This window comes from Schistocerca nitens, chromosome 1, assembly GCF_023898315.1.
Source record: "Schistocerca nitens isolate TAMUIC-IGC-003100 chromosome 1, iqSchNite1.1, whole genome shotgun sequence".
NCBI classification, from domain to species: Eukaryota; Metazoa; Arthropoda; class Insecta; order Orthoptera; family Acrididae; genus Schistocerca; species Schistocerca nitens.
The window spans coordinates 854,677,485-854,704,709 of NC_064614.1; the positions used below are offsets into that span (position 1 = coordinate 854,677,485).

The 27,225-nt window shown below is 44.1% G+C and overlaps 1 protein-coding gene and 1 non-coding gene across 2 annotated transcripts in view; one reads left to right on the forward strand and one right to left on the reverse strand.

Moving 5' to 3' along the window:
- Nucleotides 1–27,225, reverse strand: part of LOC126209561 (uncharacterized) — an 811,828-nt gene that overhangs the window by 403,382 nt on the left and 381,221 nt on the right. The gene's annotated exons all lie outside the window — the stretch shown is intronic.
- Nucleotides 9,696–9,770, forward strand: Trnas-uga (transfer RNA serine (anticodon UGA)). The gene has a single exon. It is a non-coding gene; the product is annotated as a tRNA-Ser (tRNA).

The following is a 27,225-nucleotide window of genomic DNA, read 5'->3' on the forward strand; positions in this document are numbered from 1 at the left end:
TGATTATCTGTCGTCATTCTAGAGGAGACGACGGTTCAATGGGGTAGCCCTGGTAGGTTAGGAGAAAAACTCATATGCTTCATAGCCATTTAGATTTCTGCATGAATTACTACAATAGTCTCCCTTCTTTCGCAAGCTGTAATACACAAATGATATAATATAATCCATTCTTTCGTTCGCTTCATTGGGAATTAACGACCTGTCGCCTTTGAGTGAAGGTGAATTGACTCAGCGTTTCGATAATATGGAGCGTTATTAACGAGGAAACAATAAGACGGGCAGTACACAGATGAAGATTTACTGAAATCGTTTATTGAAAGGTTTACTGAAATGGAGGTCAATGAAGAAGTCTATAGAATAAAATAACTAAGAGAAGTACTGTAACCAGATTAAGCTTGACAAAGTGAGAGCAGCTTTTGGAGTAATAGTGTTAATGAAGAAGAAAAATCCAAAGGCTATAAAACGAAAGCCGCTGAAGGGATCATTGTGCCTCTGGCTACGGAAGAGGAAGTGGTCTCTATAAGAGAGCCGAGACTCCAAGCTCGCCGTTAAAGCGACACACCCACGTGACCATAGAGCGACCAAGTACACTCGTCGGCCGTCCACAGCACTTAACTCATGCAGAAAATGATAAAATGGAGGCTGCAAATGAACAGCGAAGGGTTGTAGTACCGTTCCTGACAGCTGAAAGTGTGCGGGTACCGGAAATTCCTCAAAGAATGGCACAAGCACTAAATGTGTCTGCTGTGATATTCAAGGCGTGGCACCAGCGATTCGAGGTAGGGCGGATGTCACTGGCTGACGACACTCGATCTGGAACGCCACACTGTATTACCGATGCCATTGTCCAGCACGTGAGTGTTCTCTTTATTGATGACTCGCGAGTCAGCCACAGCGCCAGAGCTCGGATTGAACGTCAGAGATCCAACGGATATGCAGTAGTCTCGGTACATTTGCGCCAATCTTCTTTGAATTTCCGTTACCGCACTTGTTCCACTGCGAGGAAACGCTCTACACCTCTGTGCTCTTCACCTGAAGCCTCTATCTCTCTGTTTGCAGCGCGACCGAGGACAGTTGACGGACGAAGCGAGCATGTGCTAGTTCTGTAGTCACGTGGGTGAGCGCACAAGGCTTTTTCGAGGCGAGTTTTGGGCCTCAGCGCTGTCATAGGGACCAAGCCTCCCTCCGCAAGCAGTGGCATCATACGATTCTTTCATAGGTTTTCATTTTACAACCTTTGACTCGTTTGTTTTTCAATGGCACTGACTTACCAAAACTGGAAATCGTCATTTTCCAAATTTTGTGGTAAGGTCTTATGGGACCAAACTGTTGAGGTCATCCGTCCCTAAGCTTACACACCACTTAAACTAACTTACGCTAAGGACGACACACACACACCCATGCTCGAGGGAGGACTCGATCCTCCGACGGGGGAAGCCGCGCGGATCGTAACAAGACGCCTCGGACCGCTCGGCTTCCAAGTTTTGAATTGAGGTGTAAAGACGAGAGGCAAATGGATTAAAAGGAAATTATAACGATGAATAATTATGCTGTACCTAGTAATTATGTTGTCTGGACAGCTCCACGTGTAACTTTATTTACCGTTCACCGTTACAGAGCTATCAAGCAGTCTGTTTCAATGATATGTAACGCTGCTCAGACAACTGTTATCAGATAAGAAGTTGAATAAACAATAATAGCGATTGCCATCTATACAGTTTCTTGCTAATCAACTGTCACTGTCTTTATTGAAGTGCGATACGGTTCTCAAGTACGCTGCTTGTTTAATGCATGCTCAAAAGTCAGTCTGATCGACAACTTTTAACCACTCCTCTATGCAACCAACAAGTAATAGCTGACCAGCCCACCTCTAAGATATTGCTTCACCTTTTAAATACACACATGCATACGAAAAGTGCATCAGACAAATCTGTTATGTAAGTTAACTGTTGGGAAAAGGATAAAGATATCATAAGTTCTGGACGTATGTAGGAGCCAAAATTCAGATCTGTGTTTAATGTCAATTGCAAGTGCTACTTGTATTATTGCAGGTTGCTTGGTTATCCGATTACTCAATAAACAAATATTGGTTTCGTTCGTTACATTCTCTTATCGTTAATAACAAAAAGCGTTAACTTTCTCTAGATGAGGGAGAGGATGATGCGACATTCAATGCTTACATCTCCTTCGAGCATAAGTTCTACTACAGCTAGTTACTGTGTTTCAATGAGAATGTTACACCTTTAACAGCCAACATATAACTGTGTGTAATACGTGTGCCTGCGAGAAAGTTTTAGGTTTCCACTGTAAGGGAATAAAAACGTACGAGTAAAAGCTTAAAAATTTAACGAGGACTTTAATGCTAGTGTTTTTAATAGTTTCCGCAACGAAAATCTGTCTCGAAATATGACAGAAAATCAAGAGAGATTTTGGTTGGCAAGATACGATCAGTACCTTCGTGGTTTTCCGAAATTCCTTCACGAAAGAAATTGCAGTAGATATTCCACAATTCGAGTAAAGAACTGTCTTTATGAGCAACTTTCAAGTAGATTCCTTCGTTATAGTGAATCAAATTAAACCACTCAATAGAGGGGAATCTTCCTGTCCACACTGTGTGCGAATGTCATTCCTTTCGGAGTATGCTGAAGAAATGGCTCTACTTTTATCAGTCGTACACAATCGCTCGTTCTATGAAAGATGCGTATCTCAGGACTGGAGAGCTGCACAGTTCAGATCAATACACAAGGAAATAGAAGGAATCCGCTAAATTATAAGCCTGCTTCAGTGTCATCGATTTGCAGTAGTATTTTTGAACATGTACCGTGTTCGTGCATTATGAAAACCCCAAGGAAAACAACCTCTTGTCACATTGTCAGCACTGATTCAGAAAATATCGTTTTTATGAAATCTAATTGGCTCTTCATTAAGACCAAGTAAGAAGTGTCATCGACAGGGAATCTCAGGTTGATTCCATATTTCTAGAGTTCCAGAATCCGTCCCTGACAAGCGACTTTTCATCAAATTGCGTACCTATGGAGTATGGTCTCAGTTGTGCGACTGGATCCGTGAAATCCCGTCAGAAAGGTCACAGTTCTCAGTAACTGCTGACAAGCTACCGAGTGAAACAAAGTACTATCTGGTGTTTTCCAAGGAAGTGTGATTGGTCCTTTGTCCCAATCTACAGACACGATTGGAACATGAACAACCTACTATTACTGGTCGCACTGTGACGTTTTCCGTCTAGTGAAATCATTAGATGATCACACGAATTGCAAAATGATTAAAACGAAATATCTGTATGATGCAGAAAGTGGCAACTGACACTAAAAAAATAAAATGTGCGAGATCCTCCACCGTTTATACGGTAAATCGCACAAATTTAGAATTTGTCGATTCAGCTAAATACCTGGTGGTCGCCATTACAAACAACCTAACGTGCACTCATCACTTAAAAAGTGCTGTGAGGAAGGCGAACCAAAGACTGCGCTTCATTGGCGGAGCATTTAGAAGATTCAACGAATCTGCCAAGACGCTGCCTCCACTAGGCTGGAGAACTGCAGTGCGATACGGCATCCTTACCAGATAGAATTGTCGGAGAACATGGAAGAAGTTCAAATAAGGGCAGCTCGTTTTGTATCATTGCGAAATTGTGTGTGTTTGTGTGTGTGGGGGGGGGGGGGGGGGGGCGGTGGGGGGGGGGGGGCGTCAGTTGGGTGACAATAATTAAACCAAGAGCATTTTTCGTTCCGGCGAGTTGTTTTCACGATATTTCATTCACTAACTTTCTCGTCGGAATCCGAAAATAATTTATTGATTTCCACCAACATAACGAGAAATGATCGTACTAAGATAAGAAGAATCAGAGCTGGAACGGTAAGTTTCGGATGCTCATTTTTCCCTCATACTATTCGAGAACTGAATGGTAGAGAAATAGTCTGGGAGGGGTTCATGAACCCTCTGCCGAACACTTAACGTTTGAATTGCATAGTAGTCATGCAGATTTAGGTCTAGAAATTTACTACATCCCCACGATTTCATTTGCAAAAGTGTGTCATTAAGAAACAAGTTTATTTTGTTAAAATGCTTTCTGATTTTTTTTTAAAATAATTTACTGGTGACATTTTGGAGGGTAACTAACTGCAACGATTGTGACAGAACTGGAAGTTTGCGCAACGCACACTGCGGTTTGTTATTGTCGTCTTTCCGTGGCTAGCGAGTTGGGTATCATAGCTTCCTACCTTCGGTTATCACCGGCCGCAGTTGAATGCAGTTTTATCTCTGGTCCTCTCCCGGTGTAGTGGATCGTCCCTATCTGCTACAAATGACTGCCTCGGTGTCCGATATGAACAAATTTCATTGCAAATTTGCACCACCAAAATCTTGCTCCGAAAGATAGTCCATTCAAAAAACATGATGCAAATAAAAGTCCGAAGCAAGTCACTGGAAAGCTACCGAACAAGATTTGATGTCTAATTCTAGCGAAATCACAATCTTGCATTAGTTAAATTCATCACCAGTTGCATTTACTTGTTCAAAGGCACGCACACTATTTTAGAATTTCATTCCACAGAAAACTCGTGCTACGCCGTCCCAGTTATTAAATAAAAATTACTTAATTAAAGTTTTGTTTTTAAACTCCAATGTTCGAGTGTCATTTTTAACTTTCCTCGTACACAGCTCATTCTTATGTCCCGGTTCTTACATACGTTTGCTCTTTCTGTAACAAGACAATTAACTCTTGAGAGTAATTATTTCTTTAGACCTCTTCGACACGTACATCTTATTTCAGTATCTGTCAATTACAAACTTCTCATTCTGAACGCAGACTACACTGATCAGCCAGAACATTACGACCACCGACCTACCAACGATATAAACCCGTCCAGGCGACAGCAGCCTCACCTGGCGAGGAATGCCTGCTAGTCGTACACACGCACGGTACATGTAGTATCAGTGAGCGTGCTGTCCATCTGTAGAATGGGGAAGGAGCGCGATCTCTCTGAGCTTGACCGGAGGCTAGGCACGACCATTTCGAAAACTGCACTTGTCGGTTGCTCGAGGAATGCTGTGGTGAGTGTCTTCAACGCATGGCGAAACCGAGATGAAACCACGTCCAGACGTCGTGGAACTGGGCGGCCACCCCTCATTACGGATGTCGGACGTCGTTGTCTGGGCAGACCAGTAAAACAGGACAGGCAGCGAACTGTGGCTAACATCGGACTTTAATGCTGGGCAGAGTACACAGTGCTCCGAACACTCCTTAACGATGAGGCTCCGCAGCCGACGAAACATGCATGTGCCAATGTTAGTACCACGACATCGGCAACTGCGATTGAACTGGGCATGTAACCACCGGTACTGGTCGTTGGCGCAGTGGCAGAGCACTGCACGGTCTGATGAATCCCGATATCTTCTTTAATATGCCGATGGGAGCGCGCGAATCCATCTTCTTCCAGGAGAACAGCTCCTTGACACCTGTAATGGAGGACGGAGACAAGCAGGGGGCAGCTCCATTATGCCCAAGGGAACATTCAAATGGGAATCCATGGCTCCAGTTGAGCTCGTGCGAGGCACCATGGCGGCCATGGCGTATAGTACATTGGTTGCAGAACACGTACACCGCTTTATGACGATCATGTTTCTCGACGATAGCGGCATTTTTCAACAAGATAATTCGTCATGTCACAAGGCCATGAGTGTGATGGAGTATTTCTAGGAACACAGTGGCGAATTCTAATTGATGTGCTGGCCCCCAATTCATTATATCTGAACCCTATGGAACACAAATGGGGGGGGGGGGAGGGGGAAAATTGAACGTGGCGTCAGAGCTCATCGCCCCTCCCCGGAATTTGCGGGAATTAGGTAACGTGTGTGCGCAGATGTAGAGATAACACCCTTCAGCGACCTACCAGGGCCTCACTGCTTCCATGCCACGACGCGTCGCCGCAGTTATCTGTGCCAAAGATGGACATACCGGCTATTAGGTAGATGGTTTTAATGTTCTGGTTGATCAGTGTATATCCGCCACTATTCATTTCTCAAGTACCTTCGACTCTTCTCGCTTGTGGATTTGCACCATTAAATACCTTTCTCCATTCTTCAACTCTTCAGTGCTCTTCTCTGGCTTCCTTCTTTACCTCTATAGTCTGTGTGTACTCTGCACAAACAACAGCTCAATACATAATTCGCAAAACAGCGCTAACGCGTCACCTTTACGCAATGATCCAACGTCAGTCCTTATCACTACTGTCTGTGATACAATTACACTCGTGATGACTGGGTGTTGTGTGATGTACTTGGGTTAGTTAGGTTTAAGTACTTCTAAGTTCTAGGGGACTGATGACCATAGATGTTAAGTCCCATACTGCACAGAGCCATTTGATACAACTACACTGTATCCTACACACCTAAAGTACTCCTTTTAACACTCTTCTCCGTAAGCCCAAATATCACTCCACAATATTTTCTCCTTATATAATTTCGTAAACAGTGCACACCAGCGTTCTTCAATTCTAGCTATCAATTGTAAACGTCCTCTGTCACAGGTTACATTTATTCTGAGTTCGGTATAGCATCAGAGTGAATTTATTATAACTTATCTTCATAAAATTTTACACAGCAGAAAATATGTTCATAAACAATTCATAGTTGTGGGGAAAGAGCGTACACTAAAAGAGAAACAAATACAGATCAGAGAACAGCAACTAACATGAACGGTAAGTACCAATCAAAACACATTACAAGATGAGCAATGGCATCATTGTCCGTGCAGGCTTGACATCGAGGAAACTGTCATGAGCTGGTACATCTACTTTCTTGAATGCCTTCTTCGTTGCTGTAATTACTTAGTGGCTATTGATTCGAATGTATAAATTTCAACAGAAAGTAAATACTTAAAATATATCATTGTTCTGACATTACAAATATCAAAGTGAAGTACTTCAGTTACATTACTTTAGATGCGATAGCCCTATTTCATCGATAACTGCCTTTGTCAGACTACCTGCTAATAATACAGCGAATTTTATAATTATTTGCTTAATTTTTTTATGTTTACATGTTATGGCTATATGGTGTGTGTGTGTGTGTGTGTGTGTGTGTGTGTGTGTGTGTGTACAAAGGTACTTACGTCTAGTTAGTCTTGACTTACATTTCACATCGGTGACTTCTGTAGCTTATTAAACTGCTATCTCTCATTCTGTGATCTATGTTTGGATTTTATCGAATTTGTGACAACTTGTTGCCCCTTTTTCAGATTATTGCATGTTCTCCAACGTACTTTAGTTTGTATTTACATGGTAAGGAATTTCTGACAGCACATTTGACAGTTGTACCAACGATGCTAAATGGTTACAAAGTTCTTTATATAGTCTATGAAGTTAGTTGATTAACCGTTTGATCTTAGCTGTACATAGACAATACGGTCGAAGGTTCGAATCCTGCCTCGGGCATGGATGTGTGTGATGACCTTAGGTTAGTTAGGTTTAAGTAGTTCTAAGTCTAGGGGACTGATGACCTCAGATGTTAAATCCCATAGTGCTCAGAGCCATTTGAGCCATTTTGTATATATACACCAATTTAATAAGCGACAATACGCTTCGCTGTGGAATAGAAGTCAAGATTAACTAGACGGAAGTACACACACCAATAGCCATAACATGTAAATACCGAAGAGATTAAGCAGATAGTGAAAAAAGTCTATGAATAATTCGCAGATACCTTGACAAAGTCATTTACAGCCGAAAGATGCCTATCGCAATAAAGAAATTCAGTTGAAAATGGTTCAAATGGCTCTGAGCACTATGGGACTCAACTACTGAGGTCATAAGTCCCCTAGAACTTAGAACTACTTAAACCTAACTAACCTAAGGACAACACACACATCCATGCCCGAGGCAGGATTCGAACCTGCGACCTTGGCGGGCGCGCGGTTCCAGACTGAAGCGCCAGAACCGCTCGGCCACCAGCGGCCGGCGAAATTCAGTTGACGCACCGGGCTTGGATTCATACTTATAATGTCATTACAAGATTTCTATCAGGCTGCTGACTCGCAAGAAAGTAAATTACAACATTTCAAGTTATGATACTCTGGCTGCACTATATTTTAGAGCGCGGAAAAGATGATACACATCACATCAGCAGAAATTCCATGGAGGCTAAATGAAGTACTGCACAATTTAGGTCAGGATGCTTACAAAAAGTATGGAAGGCGCAGCAAAGCAACAAATTGTCCTTTTGAGGTCACTGTCTTTATAGATAGCATAATTAAAGGAACGATTTGGTAGATTTTACTAATCTGCAACAGAAATCTGTCGTCATTTGAACTATCAGGAACTCCTTTCCTCCAGAAGTTCAACGTTTGACTGACATCGGCAAATGATGAAGGGGGATGGCAAGTGAGAAACGAAATCTGTTTCAGAAGCTGGATAGCTGAATTAGGGATTTTTCGAATGTAATCGGATAGCAACAGAGGTGAAATAAATAACAAAGAAGAGGAGACTCATTCATCTTGTCTGGTGGGACACAACTAAAGTGTTGAACGTATTAAATCAATTTAATGGACATATTAATGAAGGAGGATGATCTGCATCCGACCACACAGTACACTCCTCGTCATCTTTGAGGTATTTTGTCGTTTAGTGGAACAGTGCTCGGCAAACCTCATCAGGATCACGTAGAGGTGGGAAACGCTTCAACTTTGAACCTGATGGCTCTCAGAAAGTAACAACGTTCACGAAGACTGAAATATGACCCTGAAGGTAAATAAATGTAATCTACATCTGCACGAATACCCTGCGAGCCACTTTGAAGCGCAATGCAGAGGATACTTTCTTTCTATCAAGTATTAAGATTTTTTCCTGTTCCATTCGCGTACGGAACACGAGAAGAATGATTGCGTAAACGCTTTTATGGCGTCGTAATTATTCTAATCCTCTCTTCACGGTCTATATACGTTGCAATACATTACTAGATTCCTTAGTTAATATTCTGTCTCGAAACTTCGTAAGTACGCTTTCGCGGGATACCTTACGTTTACCTTCAAGCACTTACCTGTGCAGTTTTTTCAGAATTTCCGTGACGCTACAATATGTGTCAAACAAACCTGTGATCGTGCGTGCTACCCTTCTTGACAGACGTTCGATGTCCCCTTTTAGCACCGTTTGGTTTGAAGGCCCACACACTTGAGCAATGTTCTAGCATTGATGGTACGAGTGTTTTGTAAGCAATCTTCTGTGTGGGCTCATTACATTTTCCCAGTTTTCTACTAGTGAACCGAAATCTACACTTGCTTTACCTATGACTGAGTCTGTGTGATCATTCAACTTCGTATCCGTATCAATTAGATATTTGCATGAGTTGGCAGGTTCCAATTGTGACTTACTATATTTTCTGCGTTTAGTAGATTCCTAAATATCAAATTTCTGAAAGCAAGTAGCCAATCTTTGAACCACTTTGATGCGTTGTCATGATCCCACTGAAAACATGGTAGCAGAAGTATCCTCCGCCACACTCTTGTGGAGAATAGATGTCAATGTAGAATCTCCGTAATGAGATTTTCACTCTGCAGCGGAGTGTGCGCTGATATGAAACTTCCTGGCAGATTAAAACTGTGTGCCGGACCGAGACTCGAACTCGGGACCTTTGCCTTTCGAGGGCAAGTGCTCTACCAAGCTGTGAGGGCGGGGCGTGAGTCGTGCTTGGGTAGCTCAGTTGGTAGAGCACTTGCCCGTGAAAGGCAAAGGTCCCGAGTTCGAGTCTCGGTCCGGCACACAGTTTTCATCTGCCAGGAAGTTTTAGAATCTCCGTGTTAACAGTCGTCAGCAACGATTATTTTATGCGGCTCTGTCAGGAATATCAGCGCCACGAACAACTCTACAAAAAATGTATACGTTAAGCAGCTCTTATATACAGCGCCAATTTCTATGATCGACTAACACTTATCAAAATTAGGGAGTGTGGACTATCGTAGATATCGTGAGATTAAGGTACCGTTTGTGTGTGTCGTACAGGGCGCGATGATACAGGGTGACAGGACACCTGCGGGAAGCGGGGTCAGCTGCAACCCTCTGGTGGCCGGGGCCGGGACAACGACGACCCGGTTGCTATGGAGACCGCTTGCCCGGCCGCTCTATTGAATTGTACGCTGCGTGAAAGACCCGCAGACTTGCACAAAGGGTTAGGGCGGGCGCGCTGAATATCCGCCAATTGGAGCATCGGTGAATGGCGCGGGACCCCGCCTGGCCGACACGACGCATTCGGCGTGGGGCTTTGCTGGCATTTGAAACGCTTGCGCAACAGCTAGTTCCTCGACAGCACCTTCTCCCGTACTCAGAGAAAAGGGCAATTACAATGTGACGTACACACGCTCTAAAGCTGTGAGGAGAAATATTGGAGAGTAAGACACAGGATTCTCAGGTGATGACATTCTACAATTTAATACGGACTGTTTTCAAAATGTATTATTGGAAGACAGTCTGAAGAAAGGCGAAACTAGATTTATGGAATTTAAAGATTTAGAGAAATATTTTGACAACGTTGACTGGAACAAAATCTTTGAAATTATGGATGCAGCACGGACATAATACAGCAGCGAAGAATTATGTAGACTACCTACAGAAGCCGGACCACAGTTATGAGACACGACGAAAATGAAAGGAAAGCAGTAGTCGAACTTGGAATGACACATAATTGTGGCCAATCTCCGAAACTATTCGATATGTACTCTGAGCAAGCTGTGAAAGAAACCAAGAAGATATTTGAGAAGGGTATTAAAGTTCAGAGTGAACAAGAAATTCGAGGTTTTATGGTGACACTGACAAAGACGGGAAAGGACTTGGAACGGCAGTTGAGCGAATTTGGATAGTGACGTGAAAAGATGTTATAAGATGAGCATCACAAAAGCGAAACAAGAGTAATGAAACGTACAGTTAGACCATGCGATTTTGGAGGAATTAGGTTAGGAAATGAGACAATAAAAGTAGTACGCGAGTTCTGTTATTTTTTGCAGCAAAATATGTACGGTGGCCGAAATAGAGACTGACAATAACAAGAAAATAAATGCTGAAAGAGAGAAATTTGTCATTATCGAATATAAAGTTAGATGTAAGGAAGTGAAACGTGGTCGAGGAACGTATCAGATAAGAAGGTAATAGAAACTTTTGAAATAAGGTTCTTTAGGAGAAAGCTGAAGATTAAATTTGCAGTCAGGATAACAAATGAACACAGATGCTAAGGCATCAAAGAACCGTCGATTTCGTAACTGAGGGAAGTTCGAGGAGTCTACAGTAAGCCAAATGAAATAGCTTTAGTTGCGATAGTTATGCGCAGATGAAGAGGCTAGGTCATGATAAACTAGCGAGGAGTGCTGATTTAATCCAGTCTTCTGACTCAAGACCAAACCAATATGTGGTTTACACAAATCCCATTTTTGTGGTTCATGACACTTGTTAAACAAAGGGAAAACATACCCAAGTTTTAAAAATCTGTTTTACTGGTACTTGCATACAAAAGTGATAGTCCTCATTGCAAATGAAAACCAGTACTCAACAGACAGACATTAACTTGGATGTCTTTTGAGAAATGTATTTTCTTGAATCATTGTTTTTTAATAAAGGAAATCTCTTCTCAAAAAAGTGTCATTTAAAGAAAGTAGGTACTGAATAGAGAAAAAAAAGTCCCGTTTGCCACGCAAAATAAAGTACAGGAACTTCGTATGGCTTGACGTTAATCAGTTGTTTATCACCATCTTAATGATAGGGTGCTTTGTCGGTATTTACAACGCTTAAATCATTGTGAACTTTAGGCTCAGTCTCTATGGTGAACACTGAATACAGCAGAACAGAGTCAGTAGGTTACGTATACTCGCCAGGACTGAAATTTAGTCATCTTTTGACTCTGTTCGAGAAGGTATAAACCCTTGGAGATACAATATTTCGCCGCAGTCACAGGATCGGAACATCCTAACGATTTATTAAAATAATGGATCAGTTTAGAGATCAAGACTGGGCATGGTATTATTGATGTTTTGGAAGTAATTTTAATGATAAAATTATTATTTTTAAAGTATGTACTTTTTTACTCGATTACTACTCTCCTCCCTCCCCCCACCCTCCTCCTCCTCCACCACCACCACCACCACCACCACCACCACCACCACCACCACCACACTGATCTCAGTTTCCTACTTAAAGACAGTCATGTTCAACAGTGTTTGAATGGGGCAGGTCAAGAATAAGAGCTTGTACAGCTCTGTAGGAACTCATTAGCGGACTTTTATCTTCGTTATCTACTGCACTTGATAGATGCGTGGAGGGCTAAGGAAAATACTAGGGCTATTCGGAAAGTAAGTTTCTATTGATCGCGAAATGGAAACCACTATGATAATCAGAAATATTTTATCTGCAACAGTTAGCTACAGCTTTTAGCCACTGCTCTACATAGTCACCACTCCGACTTAGACACTTATCGTAGCCTTGTACCAACTTTCCAATACCCTCGTCATACAAGGCACCCGCCTGTGCTTCCCGCCAATTCTCTACGCTCATCTATAGGTCGTTGTCTGTTCGAAAACGTTGTCTTCATAGCCAGTAGTTTATGTGAGCAGAGATGAAACACACGGAGCCAATTACCGGCTGTAGTGCGGGTGATCAAACACTTCCCACCGATAACGTTGCAGGAGTATTTTCATTTCCCCTGCAGATTGCGACCGATAACTAAGTAAGAACCGCATGACAGTTCTGTAATGTGGGCTGCATAACATTAGGCAAAATCTCTCACCAGGACCTCATATTTGGCGGGCTACACTATTTTCTACGCATCTTTATGTGCTCACCATGCGCTCAGAACTGAAAAGAGCGAAGTGATGCAACCGACAGGCATACTAGAGACCCTGTCTAACACATATGTTCAAAGCTTTATTAGATTTTCACAGTGGTTTCCATTTCTTGACCGATCGGAACTTACTTTCCGAATATGTAGTTTCTGTCCTGGAAGCCATTACCTGAATTGACCAGTAGTGGCATAAAGCACCCTCCGCCATTCACCGCAATGTGGTCTGCGGTGTAGGTATGTAGGTAGTCTCACGAAACAGAAGGCATCTCTCTTTAAGTGGCATAACTTAGTATTTTTTCTGTCATTCACTGTCGCCAACCAAGCAGGCCATTCTTTGTATGCCCTCGCCATTCTGTTAGCCCAGGGTGACACGGGTGCAGTAGACCACCAGACAGTCGTCAAGTAGAGTCCAACTTTCGTCTTATTTACATATGTGTGTTACACTTCAGATACGTACATATTGTGCCGGCCGGAGTGGCCGAGCGGTTCTAGGCGCTACAGTCTGGAACCGCGCGACCGCTACGGTCGCAGGTTTGAATCCTGCCTCGGGCATGGATGTGTGTGATGTTCTTAGGTTAGTTAGGTTTAAGTGGTTCTAAGTTCTAAGGGACTGATGACCTCAGATGTTAAGTCCCATAGTGCTCAGAGCCATACGTACATATTGTGAAGTGCACAACTTTAAATGTGTCTACATCGAACGCTACCCGCCAGACTTTGCACGAAGATAGTATTTTGTGTAGATGCAACAGGGTATTACTACAGGTTTTGTGCGGAAGAATATTCTCATAGATAACAGCATCATCTGCCAAAAGCCAGAAATCGAGCTAATAATATCTGTGGTTTCATTAATGTGACAGAGGACATGACCAGCAACGGTTCGATCCCACACCGTTAGGCACACCTGATGTTACTTCATCACATGTAGATGACTCTTCAACCAGGATAACATGATGTAATCAGTCTGTCAAGAAATTTTCGAGTCATTCGCAAACCTTGTTTCATACCCTATCTGAATGTATTTTCATTAAATGGCGTCAGTGTGATAGTGAATGAAACGTTTATCGAAAATTTAGAAACACCGCATAAAATAGGCTACCTAAGGAAGAACAGGAAAGATGGGATGGACGAAGCACAAATTGAGACTGAAGCAGGATGGAGAAGGAAATCGGACACGTCCCAGAGTTTGCCGTAAGTGATTTGCAGATCGTATGGAAAATCTGTATCTGGACGACGATTTGAACCACAACACTCTCGAGTATGATTCCAGTAAGTTACCTTCCTCGGTTACCTTGTTACCAGTATTCAAGAATCTGGGGTTAATGCGAAGGGTGAGACATGGTTTCCGCATAATCGATTTGTCTTGAATGCGTGCTGATTTCCACGAAGCAGCTCATTTTGTTCTAGTTAGGCCATAATGTTTTAACTCTGCAAATAGATGTGGGTGATGTAGGTTGGCAGCTCCGTTGATCAGTTGAAAGTTACCTATGGGTGGTTGTGCCCTACCCTTTTACACCCAAATGAATATTTTCTCTGCTCAAAATTATGATCGAGAATTTCGTATCAATAAAATAATTCTTTTTTTCAAATCTGAATGTATACAAACGCCCAACAAATGTAGAGACACGCAATGGCATCTAATTCTGATGAGGAAAATGCACGCTTCCGACACACACACACACACACACACACACACACACACAGAGAGAGAGAGAGAGAGAGAGAGAGAGAGGGTCGAGCTACCGAGTGGCATTCCTCTCACGTCGATAAAAACGTTTTCACCGGTGGTGCGTAGTTATCTGAAATCGCCCCGGATGCTCGCGTGCTGCGGTGTTATCACTTCCCTTGGCGCCCACGCAAGCGAAAGCCCCACAAGCTTCTGAGAAGTAAGAGCAGCGTTTGGGCGTTTTCCAGTTCGCGCAAAAAAGCGACGGAAGAAACACTAGTGGCAACTGCTTTCTCGAATTCTTTCATTGAAAACGACCGCGCGATGGGGTCCCAGTCGAAACACTTAGTGGAACCGAGCAGGATGTCCATGGAAGTATGCTCCTGTGGAACGAAAACAAGTTAAAATTCTTAGAATAATGTTATGCAGCAGACCAGACACGTTTCCCACTAAATTGTGTGCTGGGAGCATACGAGAGCTGCCTGTGTATATAGATGCTGTTCAACGCAGGTTGCCTGTTCCCCTCAAGAAATCATAAGAGTGAATTTCACTGTCTTTCTTGAGTACATTATGTAAGAAGATAGCTACAGACGTAAATTAATTTGTTTGTTGTTAACCTTGTAATTGGTGTAGTGACCTAAATTTCTCTTACATGAGGTGGGCATAGTACTTCTCGTAGTATTTTTCTTTAATGAATAGTATATCGATTTGTAAATGAAGAGCAAATTGCGGAAGATTAATTGGTGATATTTTTCTTATAAATGTTAATACTCTGAACTGTGATAAGACTCAGAAAATACTGTATGAATGTGTAGCAAAAGTAATAGGTGGTTTGAAGCCCTCCTAAAATGCAGTGGAACTCACATTAGGTTCAGAAAGCTACTTCAAATCTGAAAAATATAGCAATGTACATTTGGAACGGAGAGGCTAATGGGAAATGAAAGTGATGTACCTGTTGCAGTTGATGAAAACTCAAATCCATAAATTGAAGCGGCATGTGAGATTGTTTAGGCAAGACTCAATGTCAATGGTGGGCATAAACTTGTAATTGGATCTTTCCGTCGAATGGGGGACTCCCGGCCCACAACGCCGTACACATTTCATAGTATCGGCGACCATGTGGAAGTTATAGGTACAATGATTACCACAGTACAAAGGACAACTAAAACAAGTGAAATATTCATATGTTCAACTAACTAGGTAAAGGGGCAGTACTGTCAATCTCGATGAAGAACTTTAAACGCTTAGCCTGAGACAGGAGCATTCAGAGGAACCGTGAATTGAACATAAAAGAATAGTTGACTTTGCAATGGACAGATATGCAGATAGAACAGTTGATGATGGGAGGTAACCTGCAATGTTACTGGCTGTATAGTCACTCTAAGAAAAGCAGAGAAAAAAGAGAGTACTACACAACAGATGTACGATAAAGCATAGAGTCGCAGATAGGTACTGAATAAAACGCGTTTGGCTATCAAGAGGGTAATTCTCTAACCTTTTAACGACTATCGTATAAGAATATTATAAAAATCTCTCGTCATAAAAAGGGTGTTAGTAGGATCAAACATATTTTCCATATATGTGCGGATGAGACAAACTGAAATTGAGAGTAGCAAGGCAGAACTGGAAAGGCTGAACTCAAAGGTTTCTTTACAAAGAATGAAATAGATAGTAGTGTCATCAGCGTTGAGAAAGAGCTGAAATCGCTAAAACTGAACAAATCTCCATTGTCCATTGGAATTGGCTCTAAGCACTATGGGACTTAACAGCTGAGGTCATCAGTCCGCTAGACTTAGGACTACTTAAACCTAACTAACCTGAGGACATCACACATCCATGTCCGAAGCAGGATTCGAACCTGCGACCGCAGCAGCAGCGCTGTTCCGGACTGAAGTACCTAGAACCGCTTGGCCACAGCGGCCGGCTGCCCAGTAGAATCCCTATCAGATTCTATACAGAATTTGCGGTCGGTTTAGGTCTTATTTTAACCAGAATATATCGTAGGTACTTTGAACAAAAATCTGCGTACTATCGTATGGGGTATAGAGCGAAATTTGTGAGTGGCCTAAGGAATTCTCGGTGGTGAGGACGCAGCACATTATTTTGGATGGAGCGTCATCGACAGATATAGATGTAACTTCAGGTGTGCTCCAGGGAAGGGAGTTGTTACCCTTTCTGTTCATGTTATATTTGAATTACTTGCAGATAATACTAACATCAGAGGTTTTACAGATGATGCGGTTATACACAATGAAGAATGTCTGAGAAAAAGCTTCACAAATATTCTGTAGAATATTGATAAGGTTTCAAAGTGGTGCAAAATGTTCGGAAATGTAAAATTATGAACTTCTGAAAAGGTAACAATATCGAATCCTATGACTATATTATCAGTGAGTCACAAATGGAAACCGTCAAGTCATACTAGGTGTAACAAATACTACTGAACTGGCAGACGCTCGAAGATGGATGCGAACTATCCCGCGAAAGAATACTTAAAAGGTTTTTAGAACAGGCAGTAAGTGGCGAACCTAGAGAAACACTCCAGTCCATTACTATCGTTCCCGCTTGGATCGCGAAGGAAACATGAGACTAATTACAGAGCGTACAGAGGCGTTTAAACTACTAATAACTGGGACAGTGGGATGTACGTATGCAATACATTTCACAGTGGTTTGCGGCACGTGGGTGGGCATATAATGGTGGTTCAGTATTGTCGTTTCGGAAAACCACCGTAAAAGCGCTAAGCGCAAACGAGATAATCGGGCACGAGAACAGTACGGTCGTAGCGAAAGAGGTGACGCGGTCGCGGCCACTGTTGCTCGGCAAGTGCAGAAGCTGCGATGACCCATGTAATTCGCTTGAGTAGACGGGTCCGACCAGTTGGAGACGAAGACGCAAGTGAGCGGCGGTGCGCACACAGCTGAGCCGATGCCAGCGTGGACTTCACCTTGCCAGCGTCCCCAGTCATGCCCCGCCTCCGTACTGTTTCTACGAAAGTAATGTGGTTCAGAATGGCTCTGAGCACTATGGGACTTAAACATCTGTGGTCATCAGTCCCCTAGAACTTAGAACTACTTAAACCTAACTAACCTGAGGACATCACACACATCCATGCCCGAGGCAGGATTCGAACCTGCGACCGTAGCAGTCGCGCGGTTCCGGACTGAGCGCCTAGAACCGCTAGACCACCGCGGCCGGCCGAAAGTAATGTGTTTTGGCTGTAAACTTTGTCACACGTTCCAGTTATAAAGACTAAACCTGGTAGATAGGGTAAATTTGCAAAGCTAAAACTTGCGTTCGAGTATAATGATTCACCCAATAGAAGAGACAGTTCCTGTGTCTGATGACTCAGTTTAACTTTAAGAACCACTAGAACAGCGTGAACGACACATCAGTAAACAGCATAAAATTGCTAAAGACATTCTGCTCTGCACTGCACCGAGCAGCCGTTTAGATAGGAACCCTACTGCATTGGAGCTGCTCGTTACGGAAGTACTTGATCTTACATTTATTACGTTTCCTAGTATTTCTAAACGTGTTTGATACGAATGAGTGAGTGAATGAGTCATGTTGTGTTATTGTTGTCAATTCTGTTCCTTGCAACCAGTGTTCAAATCGAAGTGAATTTGAAAGTGTCGCTTGGACATGCGGCTAGCATTGCCATTTTAATTCACTTTGCTGTACGTCATTAATCCTTAAAGTTTGAATTGTGGTATTTCAGGTAATCTGGTTTTACTTTTGTGTGGTCTAAATTTACATATACACTAGTTTTTACTTATTACTATCTGTAACTTGTTTAGTTAATTCTACCCACATTCCGTCCGATTGCCTGTTATTAGAAATTATAATTGTTTTGAGCGCTAGGGTTGATGTTAATGTATTTAACTGCCTTCCAGAAATATATCACTGTGACTGTTAAGTTTTGACGACGGTTCCCCATAAACACCACCACACTATTTCTCGTAATAATCTAAAATTACTGTGTTACGTGGACTGTGCTTGTGCCATAGATGACAAACTATTTTTAGTACTGCGAATTCGATTATATACGACGGGACTTACAAAAATAAGTTACAAGTTATTATGGCAAGAAAGTAAGTTTTATCGGATACTGCACTGCAACTCGAAGTAACACAGATGCATGACACTATTTTTCAACATAGCCACAGAGTCTCTAAACAGCGGTCGGAACGTTCTACGAATCGTTTAATTCTTGGACGATAGAAATTTGCTCCTTGGTCATGGGGCCATTCGAGAAGCTCTGCATTAACGTCTTCGCCGCTGGAAAATTCTCTCTTGCCGCTCCACCCCCACCCCTCCCCAGCGACCCACCAGGTTCGTCTTTCAGCTTCCAGATAAGATTGCCGGGACATTGTCGTCCGAGGCCGATGTCGATGTCGATGGCCGTCATTCTCGATCAGTATCACATCACCCACGTCCGAACGACGTTTGTCAAATTGTCGGCACCATTTCACTACGGTTGGACGTCGAAATATTGCCAGAATATCACGGTGAATCTGTGAGCAATTTAGACATTGTATGTAAATTGAAGGTGGAGAGAGGATGCTAGGAAAAAAATGGAGACGGATCACTGCTGTCAGCTGCCTCGCGGCGTTACGTGGAATCAGCAGCGATGATGTGAAAATGTGTGCCGCACAGGGATTAGAACACGGTATCTCCTGGACAGTAGACAGGTGCGTTAACCATTGCGCCATCTGGCACACACTGTTATTGCAACTGCACCGACTATCTCGGCACGCCTGACGGCCGATTCACACTTCGATCGAGCGCTACCTATCGGCAGTACCTGTCCATTTCCTCCGCGCTCGCTACTCTGAGATTCACATAGGAAGTCGGATGTATTTGTGCGTCCGCACTGAAGAAGGTGGGTCCATTTCCCAGATAGGAGAACTAATTATATAATTGCGTGGTGTCTGTTCTTTCGGACATCATACATTTTAGACGTCTTTTCCGTAACAGTCGTACCGTTAAGCATACTTCAACTTCGGTGTACGTTTCCAGTTGGCGTGTAATTTCAGTAGGACTTTGCAATGCACCTGTTATCAGTACTAAAGCAGAACTGTGTATGTAGGAAACCCGCATGTACTCTCTTCCGACAATGCGTCAGTCTTGTCCAGTGCTCGTATCGTGATGGAAGGCTATATTCGGAGTATACGTAGGGTCTTTAGGAAGTAAGTTACACATGTCGTCCCACAAATCGTAAAACTGATACACGGAAGTGTACGGTTGCTTTAACGACGGAAAACTCTGCAGATATCTGGACACCTTGTGCTACATTATTGTTACTTTTCGTCATGATATCTATACCATGGATAGTTGTCAAGTGCAGGATATCAAATGCGACGATAACAAACAGATGCCCATTTCCTGTTGACGATGGAGAATCATTACTTAAGATGAACACAAATTCAGAGAACGTAACATCATCACTTAATGTTTGAATATTTATGAGTGTAAGACGGAAGGACGGCAATCATCATGTGTCGTAAGTGTTGGAGGTTATCGACATGATGTATCCAATCAGCAGTATATACCACATCTAACTGAAGTCCGACGGTTGATACAATTATTCTGATCCATTCCAATTGGTGTGCACAGCAAGGTCTCATGTTAAACATGATCCACATGCTGGGCTCCTTCCCGCGACCTCCGCTAAATTTAAAGCTTGATAACAGCATAAAAAAAAACCGGACACGGAAGAAGAAGAAGAAGAAGAAGAAGAAGCATAAAAAAATGGCTCTGAGCACTATGGGACTCAACTGCTGTGGTCATTAGTCCCCTAGAACTTAGAACTACTTAAACCTAACTAACCTAAGGGCATCACACACATCCATGCCCGAGGCAGGATTCGAACCTGCAACCGTAGCAGTCGCACGGTTACGGACTGCGCGCCTAGAATCGCGAGACTACCGCGGCCGGCAACAGCATAAAAACTAGGATTATTTACTCCTGTAATACAGTAGTACCATTGATTTCTAATATTTACCACTAAGATTTTCGTCATCATTTGCAGTATCAATGAATATCTACAATTATCCGTTCATTGTCTATGCTTGATTTTCCTCATCAGCTCCCATTTCAGTGGCCCAGTCCAGTGTACCTGAGGTTTTGTCTTCATCTCTTTCTTCTGATTTCCTTCTTCATGGAGTGGGACCGCTGGTGGCCGGACCTTCTAAAATGTTTGTTCTTTTATTTTAGCAGAGACAACACTTTCTTCCGTTGCCTGTCTTGTCGTGATTAATTTTGCAATTATCATCGACGTCTTTTTTTCCTTCTCCTTGTCCTTCAACTTGATTTGGAGTGATTTGTCTCTCGTTTTGAGAGCCTCAGTTTCACTTGCTGCATGAGCTATTCTTCTTCCGTTGTTCTCGCTGGGTGTTGCAATACGATCTACTGATGCATTTCTGCTCTTTCCCCATGGACTTTATGTCACTCGGCACGGACTGCGATAGAAGATGTTAGAGTTTCCGTTGTCTTCTGCAGATACCATCTTCCGATGACTAACATCGGTATGATCAACCGTCACGTGCTTTTCTCAGTTTTAAGGCACTGAGACATTCTCGTTGTCCGCTTCTGGGGCATTGTTTGTCGTAACAGGCGGGGGTTGCACTGCTCCGTCGGCCGCGGGACATGTCAGTGACATGTTTTCAGTGCCGGCCGTGCGCTCGACAGCGTCCCTGGGCGGTAGATGGAGCACGCGCCGTCTCGAGCACTCAGCGCTCGCATGCCCAGTGGAGTTGTAGATTGCGCCTCTCCTGTGCTGGTCGGTCGTCGTAGAAGTGCGTGGTAACCTGACACATTTATGAATGACGGGACGTATTTCAGTACATCTATCTTAACTTGCCTAACTCCACTGAGAACATGCAAGAGGCAACATCCATCTTAACTTAAAACTTTGCTTCCATGATTACATGGGAGTTGAAAGTGAAGCTCGATTACTCTTATGGTGCCCAATCCCAGGCCAGCAAATGTTACCTGTAACGCACTTCCGCTTGCACATGTAAATTTCATAGCGCCTCCTGTCCCTTCAAATACACCACTGTAAATTCGCCAATCTTTACACTCGAAATAAGAAGCGAAATGCGAAAGGTGTATGCCAGTAACATCATCTAAGGAAATTCTAACCTTCTGAGAAAAAAAAAAAAAAAATCACGATCGAAACTAAACTTACTCAAATCATCGACGTCTTACATAAAACACATTAACAAAAACAACTGTGCAACAGGCAAATACTCAGCAACCAATACTGCAGACTTGCCTGACGCTGCACAGCTCAGGTCAACGCGTCCGCCCGCGACGAGGCTTCGCCACAGACGCCTGCCCAGCGGTCGACTTGTCGCCTGGAGAGGACCCACAGCGAGCCTGCCTCTGTGACGCCCGTACCTGCGCGGCGCCGACAGAGCTTGTTGGAGCTTATCCTAACATTCGTCGTTAAATGTCCACGTTATTTTCGTCACAACTCGTTTACTAAATATTTTACCGACTTCCATTTCCTAAATTTTTGTTGAAAGCTATTGGAATGCTTCATTCCGTAGCTCTGTGTATTTGTTGCTGCAAATGTACTGATCTACATCTACACTCCTGGAAATGGAAAAAAGAACACATTGACACCGGTGTGTCAGACCCACCATACTTGCTCCGGACACTGCGAGAGGGCTGTACAAGCAATGATCACACGCACGGCACAGCGGACACACCAGGAACCGCGGTGTTGGCCGTCGAATGGCGCTAGCTGCGCAGCATTTGTGCACCGCCGCCGTCAGTGTCAGCCAGTTTGCCGTGGCATACGGAGCTCCATCGCAGTCTTTAACACTGGTAGCATGCCGCGACAGCGTGGACAAGAACCGTATGTGCAGTTGACGGACTTTGAGCGAGGGCGTATAGTGGGCATGCGGGAGGCCGGGTGGACGTACCGCCGAATTGCTCAACACGTGGGGCGTGAGGTCTCCACAGTACATCGATGTTGTCGCCAGTGGTCGGCGGAAGGTGCACGTGCCCGTCGACCTGGGACCGGACCGCAGCGACGCACGGATGCACGCCAAGACCGTAGGATCCTACGCAGTGCCGTAGGGGACCGCACCGCCACTTCCCAGCAAATTAGGGACACTGTTGCTCCTGGGGTATCGGCGAGGACCATTCGCAACCGTCTCCATGAAGCTGGGCTACGGTCCCGCACACCGTTAGGGCGTCTTCCGCTCACGCCCCAACATCGTGCAGCCCGCCTCCAGTGGTGTCGCGACAGGCGTGAATGGAGGGACGAATGGAGACGTGTCGTCTTCAGCGATGAGAGTCGCTTCTGCCTTGGTGCCAATGATGGTCGTATGCGTGTTTGGCGCCGTGCAGGTGAGCGCCACAATCAGGACTGCATACGACCGAGGCACACAGGGCCAACACCCGGCATCATGGTGTGGGGAGCGATCTCCTACACTGGCCGTACACCACTGGTGATCGTCGAGGGGACACTGAATAGTGCACGGGACATCCAAACCGTCATCGAACCCATCGTTCTACCATTCCTAGACCGGCAAGGGAACTTGCTGTTCCAACAGGACGATGCACGTCCGCATGTATCCCGTGCCACCCAACGTGCTCTAGAAGGTGTAAGTCAACTACCCTGGCCAGCAAGATCTCCGGATCTGTCCCCCATTGAGCATGTTTGGGACTGGATGAAGCGTCGTCTCACGCGGTCTGCACGTCCAGCACGAACGCTGGTCCAACTGAGGCGCCAGGTGGAAATGGCATGGCAAGCCGTTCCACAGGACTACATCCAGCATCTCTACGATCGTCTCCGTGGGAGAATAGCAGCCTGCATTGCTGCGAAAGGTGGATATACACTGTACTAGTGCCGACATTGTGCATGCTCTGTTGCCTGTGTCTATGTGCCTGTGGTTCTGTCAGTGTGATCATGTGATGTATCTGACCCCAGGAATGTGTCAATAAAGTTTCCCCTTCCTGGGACAATGAATTCACGGTGTTCTTATTTCAATTTCCAGGAGTGTATATTCCGCAAGCCATCATATGGTGTGTGGCGGAGGGTACCCTGTACCACTACTAGTTATTTCCTTTCCTGATCCACGCGCAAATAAAGTGAGGGAAAAACGACTATCTAAATGCCTCCGTATGAGCCCTAATAACTCGAATCTTATCTCCGCGGTCCTTAAACGAAAGGTTTATTAGCGGCAGTAGAATCGTTCTGCAGCCAAACTAAAATGTCGGTTGTATAAATTTTCTCATAGCATTCGTCGTAAAGAATGGCTCCTTCCTTCCTGTGATTTCTATTTGAGTTCCTGAAGCATCTCCTTAATACTTGCATATTGTTCGAACTTACCGATAATAAATCTAACAACCTGCCTCGGGGCGACAGATTCGCGATAATCTAAGCTAACGGGCCAGTACTGTAGAGTACTCTTTGTAAAACAGAACTGGAATTCTACCAGAATTTGGCGACTTATTTGCTTTCAGCGCTTTCAGCTGCTTCTCTGAACCAGCGATGCTTATTACTATGCCAACCATGTGGGAGTCGGTGCGATGCTCAAATGATGATTTGTTTGTATGGTCCTTCAGCGTGAACGATTTCTTAAATGCGAAATTAAAACATTGGCTTTGCTTTTGCTATCTTCTACTGCCACTTCAGACTGGTCAACTGGACAGAAGCCTTGCACTCACTTAGCGATTTTAGATAGGACCGCCCGCATCTCGTGGTCGTGCGGTAGCGTTCTCGCTTCCCACGCCCGGGTTCCCGGGTTCGATTCCCGGCGGGGTCAGGGATTTTCTCTGCCTCGTGATGGCTGGGTGTTGTGTGCTGTCCTTAGGTTAGTTAGGTTTAAGTAGTTCTAAGTTCTAGGGGACTTATGACCACAGCAGTTGAGTCCCATAGTGCTCAGAGCCATTTGAACCATTTTTTTTAGATAGGACCGTAATTTTCTCGGATTCTCGGCAGCCTACTGGTAAGGGATGACGGTAGTAGTAGCGAGCTTCGCTCATCGATATTTTTACAGACGCACGAATTTCTGTTAACTTTCGCCTATCGTCATTTGCGCGTTTCTTTTGATGTGAGAGTGCAACAGCCTTTGCTCCCTCAGCATTTTCCGAATTTCATTGCCAAGGTGGGTCATTTCCGTCCTTAATCCACTTACTCGGCACATATTTTTCCAGAGTATGATTTACAGTCGCTTTAAACTTCTCCCATAATTTCTCTACGTCCACCGTACTAGAACTAAATGAAATCAGTCCATTGTCTAAGTGTGATTCTAAGAACTGTATACAGCTCTTTCTAAGAGAAATACTCTCCAAGCCTTCTTGATTGATTTATCAACTTCAGTAACCAAAGCTACTATGATGACAAGATGGTCACTAACCCCTGTCTGTACACTGATGTCGTCGATAAAGTCAGGCCTTTGTGTAGCTACGAGGTCTGAAATATTTCCGTTGTATGTGGGCTGCCAAACTAGCTGCTCAAAATAGTTTTCACAAAACGTGTTCAAAAGTACTTCGCACGTCAGTCGGTCTGTTGACTCGCAATGCATCCATAGACATCCCAGTCTATACTCGGTAGATTAAAGTCCCTTCCAACAAGTAATGCATAATTTGCGTATTTAGGCACTACTGGCCATTGAGATTCTTTGAACTACTAGAACTGTCACAGCGAAATTGAGCGGCTGGTAAAAACATCCCATAATTAACTTGGTTTCACCTACACTTGTTAAACGCGAACCGATAACATCTCTGTCACCCTCAACTTCGGCCCCAGTGGAGACTATTTTTGTGAACTGCAATGAACACTCCCACTACTACGGCCTCTAATCTGTCTTTCCGATATATATATATATATATATATACGATTCGCTAAATATCTCAGAGCTGTTAGCCAGCTCTCGTCCCCAAGAAAAATTTGAGCGCCCGAACTTTCCTGGAAGGCAGTAAATTTGGGAACTTTGTTTCGAACAGTTTGACAGTTTACTGACAACATGTTGACTGTCGAAGTGTCTTTATTCTGAACATGGTCTTATTTCGCTGCCTGCGTGTTCATCAGAGAACCTCAGCCTATCGCTAAGCATAAAAAAACCCTATGTGCACTCCATAAGTACTCTATTACCTGAGTAGCTGGAAGCTGCTTTCTTTGTGTAGTGCATCCTTGACCTATCAACAGGAGTCCTACAATCCCCGACCCAATAACGCAGATCCAGAAATATACAGCAAAGACCGTCACAGAGTCGACGAAGCTTTTGGCTGAGACCCCCCACACGGCTTCAAACCGTAGGTCCCGTTCGGCTCCAGGGAACAATGTTGCAAATTGCGAGCTCCCGTTTGCACCCTACGTGCGAGGCCAGCAGCCTTCACCACCTCTGCCAGCCGCTTGTATGATCTGTGGACATCTTCGGAACCCAAGTGACAGGCATCGTTTGTTCCGACGTGAGTCACAACTCGCAGACAACTGCAACCTCCACGCTCAATAGTTATAGGCAAGGCGTCCCCCACATATCGGATGAGCCCCCGCACCCAGCAGACATACCACCAGGTGCACACATTGACTTTCTTTCCGGCTCTGAAAGTTGTCTGCTTAAGAGGCTCCATAACGCGCGGAACTCTGGAGCTTCAGATAACTGGCAAACACGGACCTGCTGTGGGATCGGCCACCTGTCAACTCACAAGGTGAATGGACGAGGCCAGACGGGCAACCTCCAGATAACCCTCCGTCTCGAGTGACGCGAAAGTGTTACCACCACCCACTCATCCTCCTGCGAGGGCGGATCTATCACGTTGGGTACGTTGGGAGGTGTCTCGGCAGCAGAGCCCGTGGGCGAAACAAGCGTTACCTGAGGTGCCTCATGCAATGAGCCAGATTCTCCGCCACCGCACCAGCCGGAAGACGACTGACCGTAGTCAAAAACACTTCCAGTTGTTTTTAAACTATGACCAGATACTCCAGCGTTCGCACGCAGTTACCACACATCCTAACTTTCCCAGCATAACTAACTAAAGAACTGCCTATAGAAGCACAGACAGAAACCTAGATTTGCAACTTTCTAACCTCCTGACGCGACATCAATGGAAGCTGACGCCTTATGAGCTTTGCAGGTGGCTGTTCAGCAGAAATGAAAACTGTGCTATAGATTGCCTGACGATACTTTACAGTTACCAGAACGCGAGAAGAACAAACCTCTTAAAACAGAGACAAACCACACACGAAATTTAAGAAATGTACTGCAAAGAAAAAACACAGAAGCAGCTAAATACGCAAACTGGCCGTCTAGGCGTGTACTACGAGGCGGTTGAAAACTGTATTATATGTTTTAATACATACTTAAGCGTTCTAATTTTTTAAACATGTAAACTGATCAGTGGCTTCACCCGGATTCCTGCAGTAAAAGGCAGCAGGCACAAAGAGAAAACAAATACACATTTGACAACCGACGAAAACTTTCATCTTGTTTTTACAAACGGAAACGAATACATGCCGAGATCTGAAAAGTGGGAGGCAGGAAGCGAGAAATAGCAAATGAGAACTAAGAAACGAGAAGTCATAAACGAGATCCAAAAACCGAGAATTTGAAAGCAAGAACTGAGAAGCGAGAACCAGAAAGCGAAAACCGAGGTCTTTTCATGAGAACAACGAGAAGTTTACCGAGGACCGAGTTCGATTCGCGAGAAGAACGAGAAACTGTTGGAACAGGAAACATTGCAGTTCTCGGTTCTCGATTTGCCCATCA